At 35.9% G+C, this 13,745-nt stretch overlaps 1 long non-coding RNA gene across 1 annotated transcript in view; it reads left to right on the top strand.

The window, feature by feature from the left end:
- Positions 1–13,745, top strand: part of LOC136374045 (uncharacterized) — a 692,060-nt gene that overhangs the window by 494,142 nt on the left and 184,173 nt on the right. The window lies entirely within an intron of this gene.

Here is a 13,745-nt window from a genome sequence, read left to right as displayed (position 1 = left end):
AAGGAAAGAAAATACATTATGTTAATGGCATAATGTTAAACGATTAAATTTGATATAATTAATTTAGACAGCTAGTTCTCACACTTCTCGCTATCCCCCTGCCCTCCAAAGTGATAAACTCCTTAGCTGTGAACAACAGTGGTCTTCAAGTCTTGTTTCAAAGTCACCTACCATTATTGACTTTGCTTTTTGTTTTTATAGACAATATTTTCATCTTAACCTTCATAAATTTACCCTAAATGTTGCAAGTGAGCTTGTCATGTAAAATTAAAACAAAAAAACCCCAAACCAAACCAAAACAAAACAAAAAATTACAAAGAATGCCCACCCTTCCCTCCAAAACCCCAAACAAATAAACCCCTACTAGTTAATTTTGTTCACTGTACTATAGCTGTTGTTATGTTACCTGTTTTACTGGATTTATCAGATATTAAAATCTTGTGTTTATCTGATTTTCATTGATCTGGAGAGATGCTAGTCCTGTTACATATTGGCCACGGCCTGCTAAACCCCAAGCAGAACCTACAAAGGGCATGATGTATTTCCAAACTTGAAAGATTTGTAAAAACACACTTTAGCAAGGCCACAAGATTCAAACCAGGTGCCAGAATCATCAGACAAAGCATTAAAACTTCTACATATATTAATTACTTGAGTTAACCACTTTCAAATATATTGGGTTTTTTTCCCTTTCTTTCAAACATATTTCAGGGGCTTTTTTGGTTTTTTTTATTTCTTTTACACTAATTTTAGATATTTTTCAAATTAACAGGTTAAGATATACTACATGCTAACTGTTTAATACATAGAGAACATTTTAATTGCATTGAAATAGAGTGAAAAAACTTGGGCATAATTTTTGCGTTGTAATACCTTGGTTTGAATTTTGAGTCAGGTTTAAGAACTTCAGTAACATCATTTAAATTCATCAAGCACTTTCAATGGCATATTCATGCCAAATGTTATTTCCTGTTACAAAAGTATATTTGGAAAAAAACTGTATGATACAAATATAAGCAACTCCAATGAAAACAAGCAATAAAACCCAAATTTTACTGTGACTGTATGAATAGAGAATAATTTATATATTCGTGCTCAACATGACTTGAGTTTTTCACTTATAACTACTATCATTCCTCTAGCTTACAGTCCATCTTCTCTGACCTGACCTCTCCCCAAACCACTTGAGAAGCATTCTGGGGAAGGATTGCCACATGATTACACTATTTTTCCAATTCTTCACCACATCTTCACTTTTCATTATCGTTTGAAACAGAATACTGGACTAGGCAGAAGTTTGATCTTACCTAGAAAGGCCATTTACAGGAAATCAAAAGACTATCTCATATCCCTGAAGTGAAATTCATTTTCAAATTATTTTAAGGGTATTATTAACTGAGAGCATTGTGGCATTATCTGTCCTGCAGTTCTCTACATTTCACATTAACAAAATATGACCTCTTATGACAGCATTGTCAAGTGTTCATCTATTCACTCCTGGAAAAGAATATTGCTACCTAGAGTTACATCCTCAATCTGTGCAAATTTTCATGGCTCATGAAATTAGTGCCACTATAGTAATTTATACCTGCTGAGCATCTGCTCCCTGGAGAGTACTGGGAAAAAAAAAAACCTTAAAAATGTTCACTAATGTCTCACATCTAATTTAGATTTTCATTTAGACCATCTTGGCCAACTTCTCTTCCAGTGCTAGTTTCCTGAAATTGATGGAGTTACGCCTGCAGGGAGTTTGACCTGCTATTTTTGGACCAGAAATTCTTATTTTCCAAGAGAACAAAACATGCTCCTCACCACGGAAGCAACGCTGGAAGGCTTTTGAATTTATGGCAAATTTCAGGCAGGACTAAATAACCTGGTGATAAAGGCATGACTGATTATTGTTCAAACTTAATCATAGGGCAGGCCAGTTGCTCAGCTTTCCTGTTTCATGCTGAAAGTGACATGTTTCAGATAGGGAAAACTTCCAAGCTGGCTCCTTCACCAAACAGAAGATTTTCCAGGGGTTTAGTTCTAATTCTGAGAGTAGAACAAATTAAAGGATGTCAGAAGTCAGCTGCCTCTAGCATTGCTCTACACATGCTAGAGACTAATACTTTTCTCCTGAGATGATTGTCAGGGTTTCCATTGAGATACAAGCATTTATTTAATTCACTGAAGAGAAGTTCTATCTGCAGATAGTGTTGAGTGTCAAACAAGCCTGGTAAAGCAAAGTCAGACAGCAACACTGGTCATCGAAGGATGAGACATATTGGATGTCAGTGAGATAAGTTATCTATATAACATGAAGTTTCTTACAAGCTCACTGCAAGATGTCAGAGAGACCTTACATGAGTAAAATGACATTTACAGGGAGTTTTAAGACTTAAATCAAAGGAGAAGGGATTTCTAGTCACAGATCTAACTGCAAGTTTTTTGACCTTGATTCAATTGAATTTTATTAATCATAATTTATGTTGATGCTACAGGCATTTCCTCATGATTTCTTAATACAGTTATCTTCTTCTGAACACTAATATCTGGTTACACGCTTGTAAATGCATGCTAGACCCACAATACTTCTTTTTCCCAGCTGTTTAGCTGTGATAGAGGGATTTTAGTGTGTTATTTAGGCAGGCCATGACAGGGTCTGAATTGCTGTTATATGATGATTTCTTTTACATTTTAAATGAAAAATGAGTTTTAGGCAATTGTCAATGTGTGTGTGTGAAAAGTGGTTCCACCTTTGACAGAAATAATATTAAAAAAGAAATCCTTTTAAAATTTTTTAATACTGGGAAGAATATCTCCCTTCCTCTTCTGCTCCTCATTTTCTGCCATAGAAAAGTTCCATTGACCTAGAATACAAGACTGACAAGCAAAACCACTGCAGCTGAGTAAAAATTACTTCAAGGCTGAAATTTGTTTATTTTGCAAAAATTATCCCTCTGCTAGCTTTCTTTCTATAAGTTTAAAAGAAATAATTTATTCAGAGACACAGCTTATTGTGACTCAGCCCAATCAGCTGGTATGTTCTGATACTTTTGAGAGTCTTTGTTCTGTTGTTGATAAATAACATTAATCACTTTTGATTTGTCAAATAATTTCAGGACTGAGGAAATCCTGAAACATTATTTCTTTCAGACCTTTCATTTCTCTCCATGTGATTTTCCAATACGTCTGGGTTTCAAGAGCTTTTTTACACTCTTCACACCAATTTCAGTATCATATCTCAAATGTGAGAGCTGCCACATCCTCCTGAGGAGCCCCTGAGAGGTTCAGGACACTGATGAGGGTTCTCGGGTTTTTGTCAGTCCCCTGAGTGTCTCTTTCAGTAGTGCTGGAGGAAAAAAAAAAGATTAATATAATGAAAAGTATTGAAAGGTTGATAAGGAATTCTTCATTTAAATTAGAATGTTATTAAATTTTAAGAAGAACAAATCAAATCAAGTTACTTGTTGAATGCTGCATAATTAAATTATGCAACTGGGGAAACTAAGAACGTAAATAGGTTCCAGGTGAATTAGAAAATTTTTGAAAGATAGATCCATCAGAGACTATTAAATATGATGATGATCTAAGCTCAAACTTTGTCATAGAAACTCACAAACTGCTGCAGGCTGGAGAAATATGCTGAAAAAATAATCCATCTGCCTATGTTTTTCTAATCTTTTTATGGGAATATTACTACTCACTGCTGTTGATCATCTGACTCGTTGAGTTTTTTATTATATTTTTAGGTAAAAGGATCAGAATGTAATCTGAGTCAAACACTATCAACATATACTTTAAGAAGTGAATGTTCCTCTTATCTCAAGAAGAAAACAAGAAAAGAAAGCAATTAATACTGAATATTGTTACACTGCAAAAAATATCAGAAAGGGTGGAAAAGATAAAAAAAAAGGCTTTTATTGATTCATGATTAAATCTTAATATGAATTTGAATTTGATATGCACAAGCCTGTCTTCTGTTTATCAAGATTTCCACTTTATTCCAAACATTAAGAATTTAAAAAATATTTAATGCCAAACTCTTTTCCTAATTATGTTGCTAATTGTTGAAAATTGTCTTGCTTCATCATAGGTATTACTACACTTCTTTTCAGTATTTTTTTATGTCAAACTTTTTATTGGTTTAATAGAATATTACTTACATGAAGAATACAATGTTAATTATATGTTTTTAGTTTAACCTGCAAACCTACAGAAGAGCATCAGAAAAACACAATTGCTTGACATAGCAAAAAGGAGAAAATCTATTTAAAGAGATTTAATAGATGCTATAAATAACTGGATGTATCACAAAATCTCGAAAGGAGGTCGATTATTGCAACACTGAAAAAAAATTGGAAAAATTTAACTCAGTAAAAAGTGTAAATACAGTTTGGATTAAGGAAATTATAAATTGTGTACATACTGAACACAGAAAACAGAGAAAAATCCAACCTAATTTCCAAATGTCTCTTGTAAACAAAGTGGTAATTAAATTGCAGTTGATTTTGTAATGAATATCCATATATATGTGTTTGTATGTGTATGTGTGTATTTTGAGTTAATGCATTAAAAATATTTGTTCATAATACTTCAGTCCTTATTGATAGCATAAAAGAAAAAAAAGAAAGGGTAGAAGTGGCAAATGAGATGCAAAAAAGTCTTAATTTCTTAGTGACATCTAATATTTAGCCTTTATAAACAAAAATCCATGCTGCAGAAATTATTATGATAATTAGCTTCCCTATGTAAAATATATATTTGTCTGTTTTTTTAGACAAGATTGACACAATAACAGTAGAAAATATTTGGTCTATAATTTAATAATCACATTTAGCTTAGCCTAGTTTGTTTTCCTATCACAGGCATAAGAAGGATTTTGTACATTGGTGTTCTTACATGGGAGTTGAATTTAATCACTGAGTTGCTTTTGAAAACTAAGCAAATAAAATATTGTGACCTACTGTTTGAGAGGAAGGGTTGTAAAATTTTTGACCCTCCATGTCACATCTATTTTGTTTGTTCAGTGTGTAGTAAATAAGTAAGAAATATGCTTTAACTGGAATAGTGGACAAGTAATATGTTGTCTCTTATCTATGTTTACAAGCTACCTTTAATTCCTTGGTAGTGCCCCACTTTCAAAGGAGACTAGCAATTATCTTCGACCCTGAAAGTCTGACCTACTCTAGTGCGACACAGTGAATCCTGTCTTAAGCCATTACCCAAGAGACCAGTAAAAATTGGTCACCTACTACATATGACCTTTAGCTAAATCCATAGAAGACTGCAGTGGAAATCGTGGGAACTACATTAACGTAATTGTTTAAGGTAAGATTATCTTCCAGAGGCAGGATGGGATATGAATAAGGTTTATCTTGTTTTGTTTAAAATAAAATACTGCCAACAGTGTATTTTTTTAATAGATGTTCTTTATTGGGAATGCTAAGTTCTTCTCCCAGTGCACAGCCAGGCAGCTGGCAGAGACCCACAGGTTAACTAAAAAAGCAAGTTACTGTCCTGATATTATTGATGATGCTATCAATGCTTTAGGGAGACTACAAAGAGAAATTGCAACTTTTTCCTGGGCTGGTTTCACAGCAGTCTTGTCTCCTATGGCAAGAAGCAGATCAGTTATTAAAATTTCAGAAGGCTTCATTTACGCTGTGGCAAAAACAAATTAAAGAGAAAAAAAACTTACCCATGACTTATATACATTCTTATTTTTGTCAGGACCAAGTTAAGGACATGATCCAAAAGTGAAAACTCCTTGAGAATAAATATGATACTGAAATTGGTGTGAAGAGTGTAAAAAAGCTCTTGAAACCCAGACGTATTGGAAAATCACATGGTGATTAAAATTAATGCAAGAACAGTGTAAGTTTTAAGAAATCACCTTATTGTTATGTGACACTCTTAATCTCATGGATGCAGGGACTGAACTACAAATGCAAATTATTTCTGAGGAACAGACCTTTGAGTGATAGGTGTAGGCTTTTCAGAAACAAATCTGAGTACTATACCATGAATCTCTTGATGTAGGAGCCAGTTGGACTCATATCATTCATTCCCATCATAATTTTTTGGTCACAAAAGAATGTGTTGCACCAGATTTTGGCTTGGAAGAAACAGATTTTTCATTGGGAAGTGTTAAATGTTAGGGGAGAGGAATGATAGCAACAGGAAAAAAATCAGGGCAGCAGAGGAAACAAGAGAATAGACTAGGAGAAAAGAAGAAAATGGAAAATGAGGAGGAAATTATGGCAGAACTGCTCACGCAAGTTCAAAGGTGTGAGTTCAGAGATGTGTAGAGTTTGACTGTAATGAAGTAAAGAAATGGAAAGCCAGAGAAGAAAACTGACTCAATAAATCATCAAAGTACTGATGCCCTGGTTGATGACAGCAAATCTAAAATAGATATTACAAAGTAAATGAGCAGTTAGTTCATCTCCTGAGAAGGAAGGTGGCTCCTGGAGTGAGAGGGCAAAGATATTATCAAGAGTGTTTGGCAGAGGTGAGATGGGAAGGTCCTTTTACACATCTGCACTGAGGCATATAAAGGCAGCAGTGGAAAAGAGATTCTGCTATTGATGAATCCTTTCAACATTAGAAGGAGAGATACTGGGGAGATGAATTGTTTCTTGGCATTGTAGTCCTGTCAGTGCAAGGTTTCTGAAAACATGCTGGTTTCAGACTTGCAGGCAATGCCTTTAACCTGTGGATTTTGCCAGGGGTGATCTGAAAATTGGAAGATGAAATAAAATATGTTTTATCATCAGGGTTTTTGTCAGTTTTTTAGTTTCAATTATTTGGTTCATCTTTTTTTTATATAATAAAAAACCTGGAAAATTCCAAGAGAAATAAAAGAAAAATACTGCTGAAAAATAAGTGTAGCTCCTAAATACAACCCATGCAGTACTTTGCTGCCTCATATTTAGATTTCAAACTCTTAATGTCAAGGGAATTAATGGCTAAAGATATCATAAGGCATATGCTTAATACATTATAGATGTAAGAGGATTATTCTGATCAACCAGATGGAAATGCATATTTCATCACACTACTACAGCTTTAACTCTGGCCCAAAATAAACAATGTTTTTCCATCAGTGATTTCAGTATGTAAACAGAACATAGCACACAACCCTGCTGAAAAAGAAACAGTTTTGGCTGAGATTTTCAAAAGCAGTTAGTGGAGCTGAACCGCTCTGTGACTCCCTGAGCTTTGTAAACTCCTTCCTAAGACCCTAATCTTTGTACACAGCCAAAATGTCTAAAAGAAGAGGTAGCTCTGAAATGTATCAGTTCATAACATTGCTTTTCTCTTAAAATCTCTAGGCACTCTTCAGCTGAGCCTGGCAATCTGTACAAACTGATGCAGTATTACCCTTTTGTTTTCACTTGCTGAGGTAGACCTAACATTCGAATGTGCAAGGCATACAAAAAATGCCCTGAGGGAGGACTGTAGTGCTCTTTCTGGTTGCTCAAGGTAGCCCATATTAAATATTATTAATTATGCCTGCTTCTGTACTGTTATTCTCTTTTCTAAAGAATAATTTGCTTTATCTCTGGTAAAATGATAGAACATAAAAATGTAAAGGAAAACACATTTTAAAGAAAAGTTAGAACAGCTTCAAATAACTACTTAATTAGTATATGATCTTACAAAAATACATGTTATTAAGGCTTTGAGAGTCATTTTGCCATAGATAAAAACAATTTTGTACCACCTTTTATTAAGTTCATGTAGCTATGACCAGGCTCATAAGGAAATTGATAGAAAATTGTTTGGACTTTCCCAATGCCACTGTCTCCTGCATATTCCTGTCTGTTTACCCAATACAAGACCCACGAGCCATTAGGATGGATATTATGATTTTCATAAAGACTTTTTGTTAAAAAAAAAAAAAAAAAAGTGAAGAATCAATCTGTACTGAAGACCTTTTCACATCTATGGTTTCATCAATTGGAATTTGTCTACTGTCTTTTCCATTGTCATTAAGAGGAGCCTCACTAACACTCAGTGCCTTTAGCTACTCTGAAGTTACTTTAAATGCCGACATCTCAGAGCTGTACTCTTACTTCCAGACTTATTCACAAAGGCTTACAAGAGAATTCCAAAACAGGAATGGACTACCTTCTTCCCAGTTTAATGAAGTGGGATTATTCAGCTGTTCTGGGTGAAAGTCAGGCCATTTAAATTGATGACACAAAGCTAATCATTCAACATGGGGCTGCTGAACAGATTTGGGGAAATATCCACTTGCATTCAGTTATAACTTTTTGATTATTCAGGTCCAACTGTAACAAAGTCATTGTATTGTTGATGTTACTGCTTCGTGGCTCCTGTGGGTTTTTAAAACTGTTCCTAGAGCAAATGAGAGGGGGAAGTGTGTGCTGAAGTCACTCTTCTGACTGTGCTAGAAAAGAACACACTTGGATTTGCTATAATGAAGGAAAAATATTCCGTACACAATGGTCTAATTAAAAACCTAGAAAAATGCCTTGCCAAGGCTTCTTCATAAACATGTGGGTGAGGATAAGAATGAGAGGAGGAAGACAAAAGTCTTAGATTAACATTTAGAAATGTAATAATTTTATGCAGCACTAAAGTAATTATTATATGTGATGTTAAAGACAGTGCATGGTATTAATTAGCTATATTTTAATATTACAGTAATAACTACTTAAGTTCATGCAGCCAGCTGAATTAATGACAATATACAGAACTCACTTTTATTAGGAAAACTGCCATCATCGTGGATGAGATAAATGGTTTGTCTATAATTCAGTACCATTCCTACTGTCTTGACCACTGGAATCTAAATTCAGAGGCAAGTACCAAACCACCACCATAGGAGACAACTTCAGATTTCCAGTTCAGTACATATATCAAGGAGATTCACTGCTATCTTGAAGATAAGGCTGGCTGCCCTTTATTCTTTATGCACTTTTGGGATGTAAAGGCACTTTTATTCTCCTTTTTCAGGATTAGGTAACACCCCAAGTGACACTTTATGGCAGGTAGTGTTACAGTCTGCATCATAAAATGAACAACTCTCTGGAATATTTTGGAGAAGTACATGTAAACTGATTGCTGATGCTGCTGGTCAGTTATACTCCCAGCAAGAAGTCAAAAGTTATATCATGTCTTTCTACAAATAAACTTTTCAAGTGGAACTGGTAGTCACAAAAATCCATGTAATTCTTTTTTGCTGCCAGTCATGGGTGCCCTTGCAGTATAAACCACTCAGCTCTACTGCGCCAAGTGCAGCATAGACAGGGACTGTCCTTAAACACCAGCCCCTACAATTTAGAATTTTTCCTCTCTGCTAAAAAATAAAGGCTATGAATTCCACCATCTACTTCTTAGGAAGTCTTCAATTTCAGAAAAAAACCTCAGCCCCTGTACAGACCACATTAGCTTAAGGAGTACCTAATCCCACAGCTTCCCACTGGTGTAAGCACTCACCCCTCCACAAAACAAAACTCCAGCTAGTTTTCTCTATCTTTTACATTTTTTTTTTTTTTTTGAGACTTCATTTGTTATCATGTTCTGTATTTACCCCTAGCAATGTTGAAGTGCTTCAGTGGTATGAGACTGAGAACAGGGAGCCAGAGGAGTGTTTGGAGATACTTTTTCTCACTCTACAAGACCCAGAAACTCTTCTACCAAAAATGGAACAATGGGGATTTTTAAGCTATTTTTTCCATTTATTTGTATCAGTTTTCTGTTTCTCAGAAATCCTTTACAGGGAAGAGAAGAGGGGTGAAGTGTAGGGAGGTGGAGAACTGGGAGATTTTTGATGATTAGCTGGGATGAGACAGGAAAGAGGGTTGGTTATTATGAGATGAATCATACCCCAAGGGCTTCATAAGGCTTCATGTATGTTTCGAATACTCCTGGGTTGTAATTATCTCAGGATAGGTAAAATAGGTATTTTTAGAAATGTCAATTTTCTTGATTTATTGGAATTTAAGAGCTCAGGCAGCAGACTCAGAAAATGGGGAATTTGTGGGCCTGCAAACGTTGAGACTCCAGCCATTTTGCAATAATAACCTTAGGGAAAGGAAGCTTTTGATCCCCCCTTTCCAGCAGACCTTTTGAGGCATTCATTTATACCTAGTAAGTAGCTCTGATGGGTTTTTTGGATTTTTTGTGGGTGTTGGGGTTTTATTTTTTTGGGGGGGGGGGAGTTTTGTGGGTTTTTTGTTTGTTTTGGTTTTGGTTTTTGCTTTTTTTGTTTGTTTGTTTGGGTTTTTTTGGTTTTTTGTGTTTTTTGGGTTTTTTTTTTTTGTTTGGTTTGGTTTGGTTGTTCTGTTTTGTTTTGTTTTTGTGTGTGGTTTTTTTGGCATGTGTGGTTTCCTCATTTGCCTTTCTGCAGCTAAATTGATCATTAGAGCTTGTACTGTCTCCAGTGCATCACTTGGAGGTATCCCCAGTGTCTCTTTAGCTGTGGCTCTATATTCCCCTGTTCCCATATCTCTTCAGACTGCTTCAAAGCAAGCTTGGGCTTTTAATCAAATCCCCTTATGTGTATTTTCCATCTGTTTGTTTGTTACTTGTATCCACTGTGGCTTCACCATCCCTGAAACAGCTGATTCCTTGACCATTTTTATGTTTTGTCAGGGGATGAGTTTGTATAGAAATCAAACATCCAAGGCCAGGCAATGGAATTTCAGCAGAGAGACTGGAACCTGGGCAAGTCCCCAACACCTCTCTGCTGTGCACAGATTTCATCACACTTGTGCCCTCAACCTGTCCTGCTGCTAAACAGCAGCCTGGCTTTTATTTACATTTATTACTTGATGTATTTACTGAGTTTTCGTTTATGTTCTGAAGAAAAACCAAAATACTTGTAAAGTGTTGGAATTACAGATGAAGAGAAAATCTCTGTACAGCAGATTGCACAGTTGCTGTGTAACCGTGTAATGTAGAAAAGAAGTTTCTGTTCCTGATTATTAACAGCAAGTTCCACAGCAGACAAGAGAATATAGCATTACTCATTTGTTTCAGGTGCAATTAAGTTATTGTTCCCTCTGAGTTCCCTGCTGAGTATTTATTTGCAGTATGATCTTGAGCAAATCATTCAGGGCCCACGTTTAACAAACATTTTGGTGCATTTATTTTAGTGGTTTAATACAGCCAGCAACTCAGCCCCACTTGGCTTCTTGCTCACCCTCCTCATGTGGGATGGGGGAGAGAAGCAGGAAGGGTAAAAGTAAGAGAAGTTATGGGTTGAGAAAGAAAGTTTAGTAGGAAAAGCAAAAGCCATGCATACAAACAAAGCAAAACAAGGAATTCATTCACCTCTTCTCATGGGCAGACAAGTCTTCAGGCACCCCCAGGAAAACAGGGCTACATCCCATGTAATCGTGACCAGGGAAGACCAATCCATCACGATGAAGATCCTCCACTCTCTCCTTCTTTCCCCAGATTTACATGCTGAGCATGACACCATGCTCTGGGATATTCTTTGGGTCATTTGGGGTCAGCTGTCCCAGCTGTGTCCCATCTCAACTCGTTGTGCACCTCCAGCCCCCTCACTGGTGGGGTCAGTGAGGAGCAGCAAAACTTTGGCTTTGTGTGAGCACTGCTCAGAAATAGTGAAACCACCCCTGTTTTATCAAAAACACAGCCCTGTACCAGCTACTATGAAGGAAATTAACTCTAATCTAGCAAAAAACAGAACACTTATCAAGGAAGGTCTTATCACATACTCTGGGTTTTGCTGAAGTCATAATCTCTGTGAAGTTGAATAATATAGCATCTTTTGAAGGTCTTTTCAGAGTAAGATTCTGAAGTTGTTCTGTATATATGTCTTATTAACAGTAGTCAGAACTTCAAACCCACTGGTTGCCTTTCAATTTACCAGGAAAAATCTGAGGGTTATGTTAGTTAATGCTGTCATACCAGTACTCAATTTTGCAAAAAGTAAACATTATTTTTTTAAAATCTTTTAATCCCACCCTTCTCTAAATCCTTTTGGCTAGCAATGTAAACAATAGGCCATTCCTTTTAATGATTAGTTATTACTCTGATGAAAAATAGTGCATAAAAGTGTTATATGTCTCCCTTAGAACTTAAGAATGGACATTTTTGCCTTTTTTTTAAATTCTTGTGGTAGAGTCAAAACTAAAATAGGTGCTGTAGGGCATATAATGTCCACAGGTTTTGGGACTGTCTCAGATGTCAAGGTTTATCTTCAGCAGGTGACTAAGTACCAGTCATTTGTTCACTCGCAGAGAACTGGAAGAAAAGGAAAACTCATGGTTCAAGAAGAGTTTAATAATTGAAACAAAGTAGTAGCAGTAGTAGGAGTGTAGTAGTAGTAGTAACAGTAATAATAATTTAGCCATAAGGTAATAATTAATGATAAGTAATAATAATAATAATAATAAAGAGAGAGATTGCTAAGGCCCAAGAGAAACAAGTGATGCACAATACCATGCTCATCATCCACTGACTGATTCATCCCCCACCAGTGAACAGTGGCTCCTGGCCAACTTCCCCCAGTGTGTGTACTGAGCATGCTATGGTATGGAATATCCCTTTAGCCACTTTGGGTCAGCCATCCTGGCCATGTTCCTTCTGCTTTCTTGTGCACCTGCTTACTGGCAGAGCATGGGACACAGCAAATTTCTTTGACTTAGAGTAAGCACTACTCATTAACAGCTGAAATATCAGTGGGTTACCAACATTATTCTCATACTAATTTCAAACCCCACAGCATCATGGTCTCAGAAGAAATGTAACCCTATCCCAGTCAAAATCAGAAAGCCAAGAGAGAAAGTATTATCTATTCAGATAGAATAATTATTAAATATAATTAATTATCAAATAATTTAATAATATTAAATAATTAATATGAAAGATTTTTCATAATAATTTGGCTGTTGTAATCAAATGCTTAATGATGAATAAATCCCATTTCATTGCACTAATATACAATGCATATTGCTTTGATAAAAGAAGGTGCATGGTCTGTTTTCTTCAGCCGGCAGCCCGCTGTTCCTTTAGGAGGCAGAGGATAAAAACGCTGGAGTGTCAATGACCTGCTGTCCCCTCCTACACGCTGTGCAGCAGAGCGGCCAGAGGCAATCATGTGCTGTGCCCCTCTGCTGATATTTGAACAGCTCCTGGGAACCCACTCCAGTGTCGTTTGCAGGTTTTCCAAGCAGACCTTTATTGATCAGATTGTCAATTACGGCAGCTCATACACTTGCATTAAGTACCCTGTCCAAGAAAGTGTGGCAGAATGAAGGCTGTCAAGGCTGATATTAGCCTGTGAGCCCGTGAATTTGTAGCTCCTTGAGAGCACAAAGAGAATAATTTTGAAGGTAAAAATGCACCAAAGATTTTGCACATAGCAGCTATATGTCATGTTCTGATGTCCAAACTCATTCCAATATTTTCCTTTCAAGAATAACAGAAGTTCTCAGGCCTCATTCATGAAATCTATAGTCCTGTCTCATGTGCAAATAAAAAAGTTTATTCACATAGCTCAGAAAGAGAAGTAGATCTATATGAATTAAAAGAGCATACAGGTGAAATCTGACACTGAACTTTAAAGAACAGAGAAAAACTTACATTCTAGCATAAAATCTCAAATTCCAAACCAGTTTCCTTTAAAGAGATGCTAGTTATATTTCTAAATATAAATACTTCTAAGCTGTTTAATAATAGAGACCTTCTCAGGATATTTTCTTCATAAATGAATAAAGGAAAAATAAATCTAAAAATGAGTATAGCAAGTGCAT

The sequence above is a fragment of the Sylvia atricapilla genome, chromosome 2 (assembly GCF_009819655.1).
Source record: "Sylvia atricapilla isolate bSylAtr1 chromosome 2, bSylAtr1.pri, whole genome shotgun sequence".
Taxonomy (NCBI): Eukaryota; Metazoa; Chordata; class Aves; order Passeriformes; family Sylviidae; genus Sylvia; species Sylvia atricapilla.
Note: the sequence above shows the minus strand (reverse complement) of the source record. Positions and strands in the feature narration are given on the sequence as shown.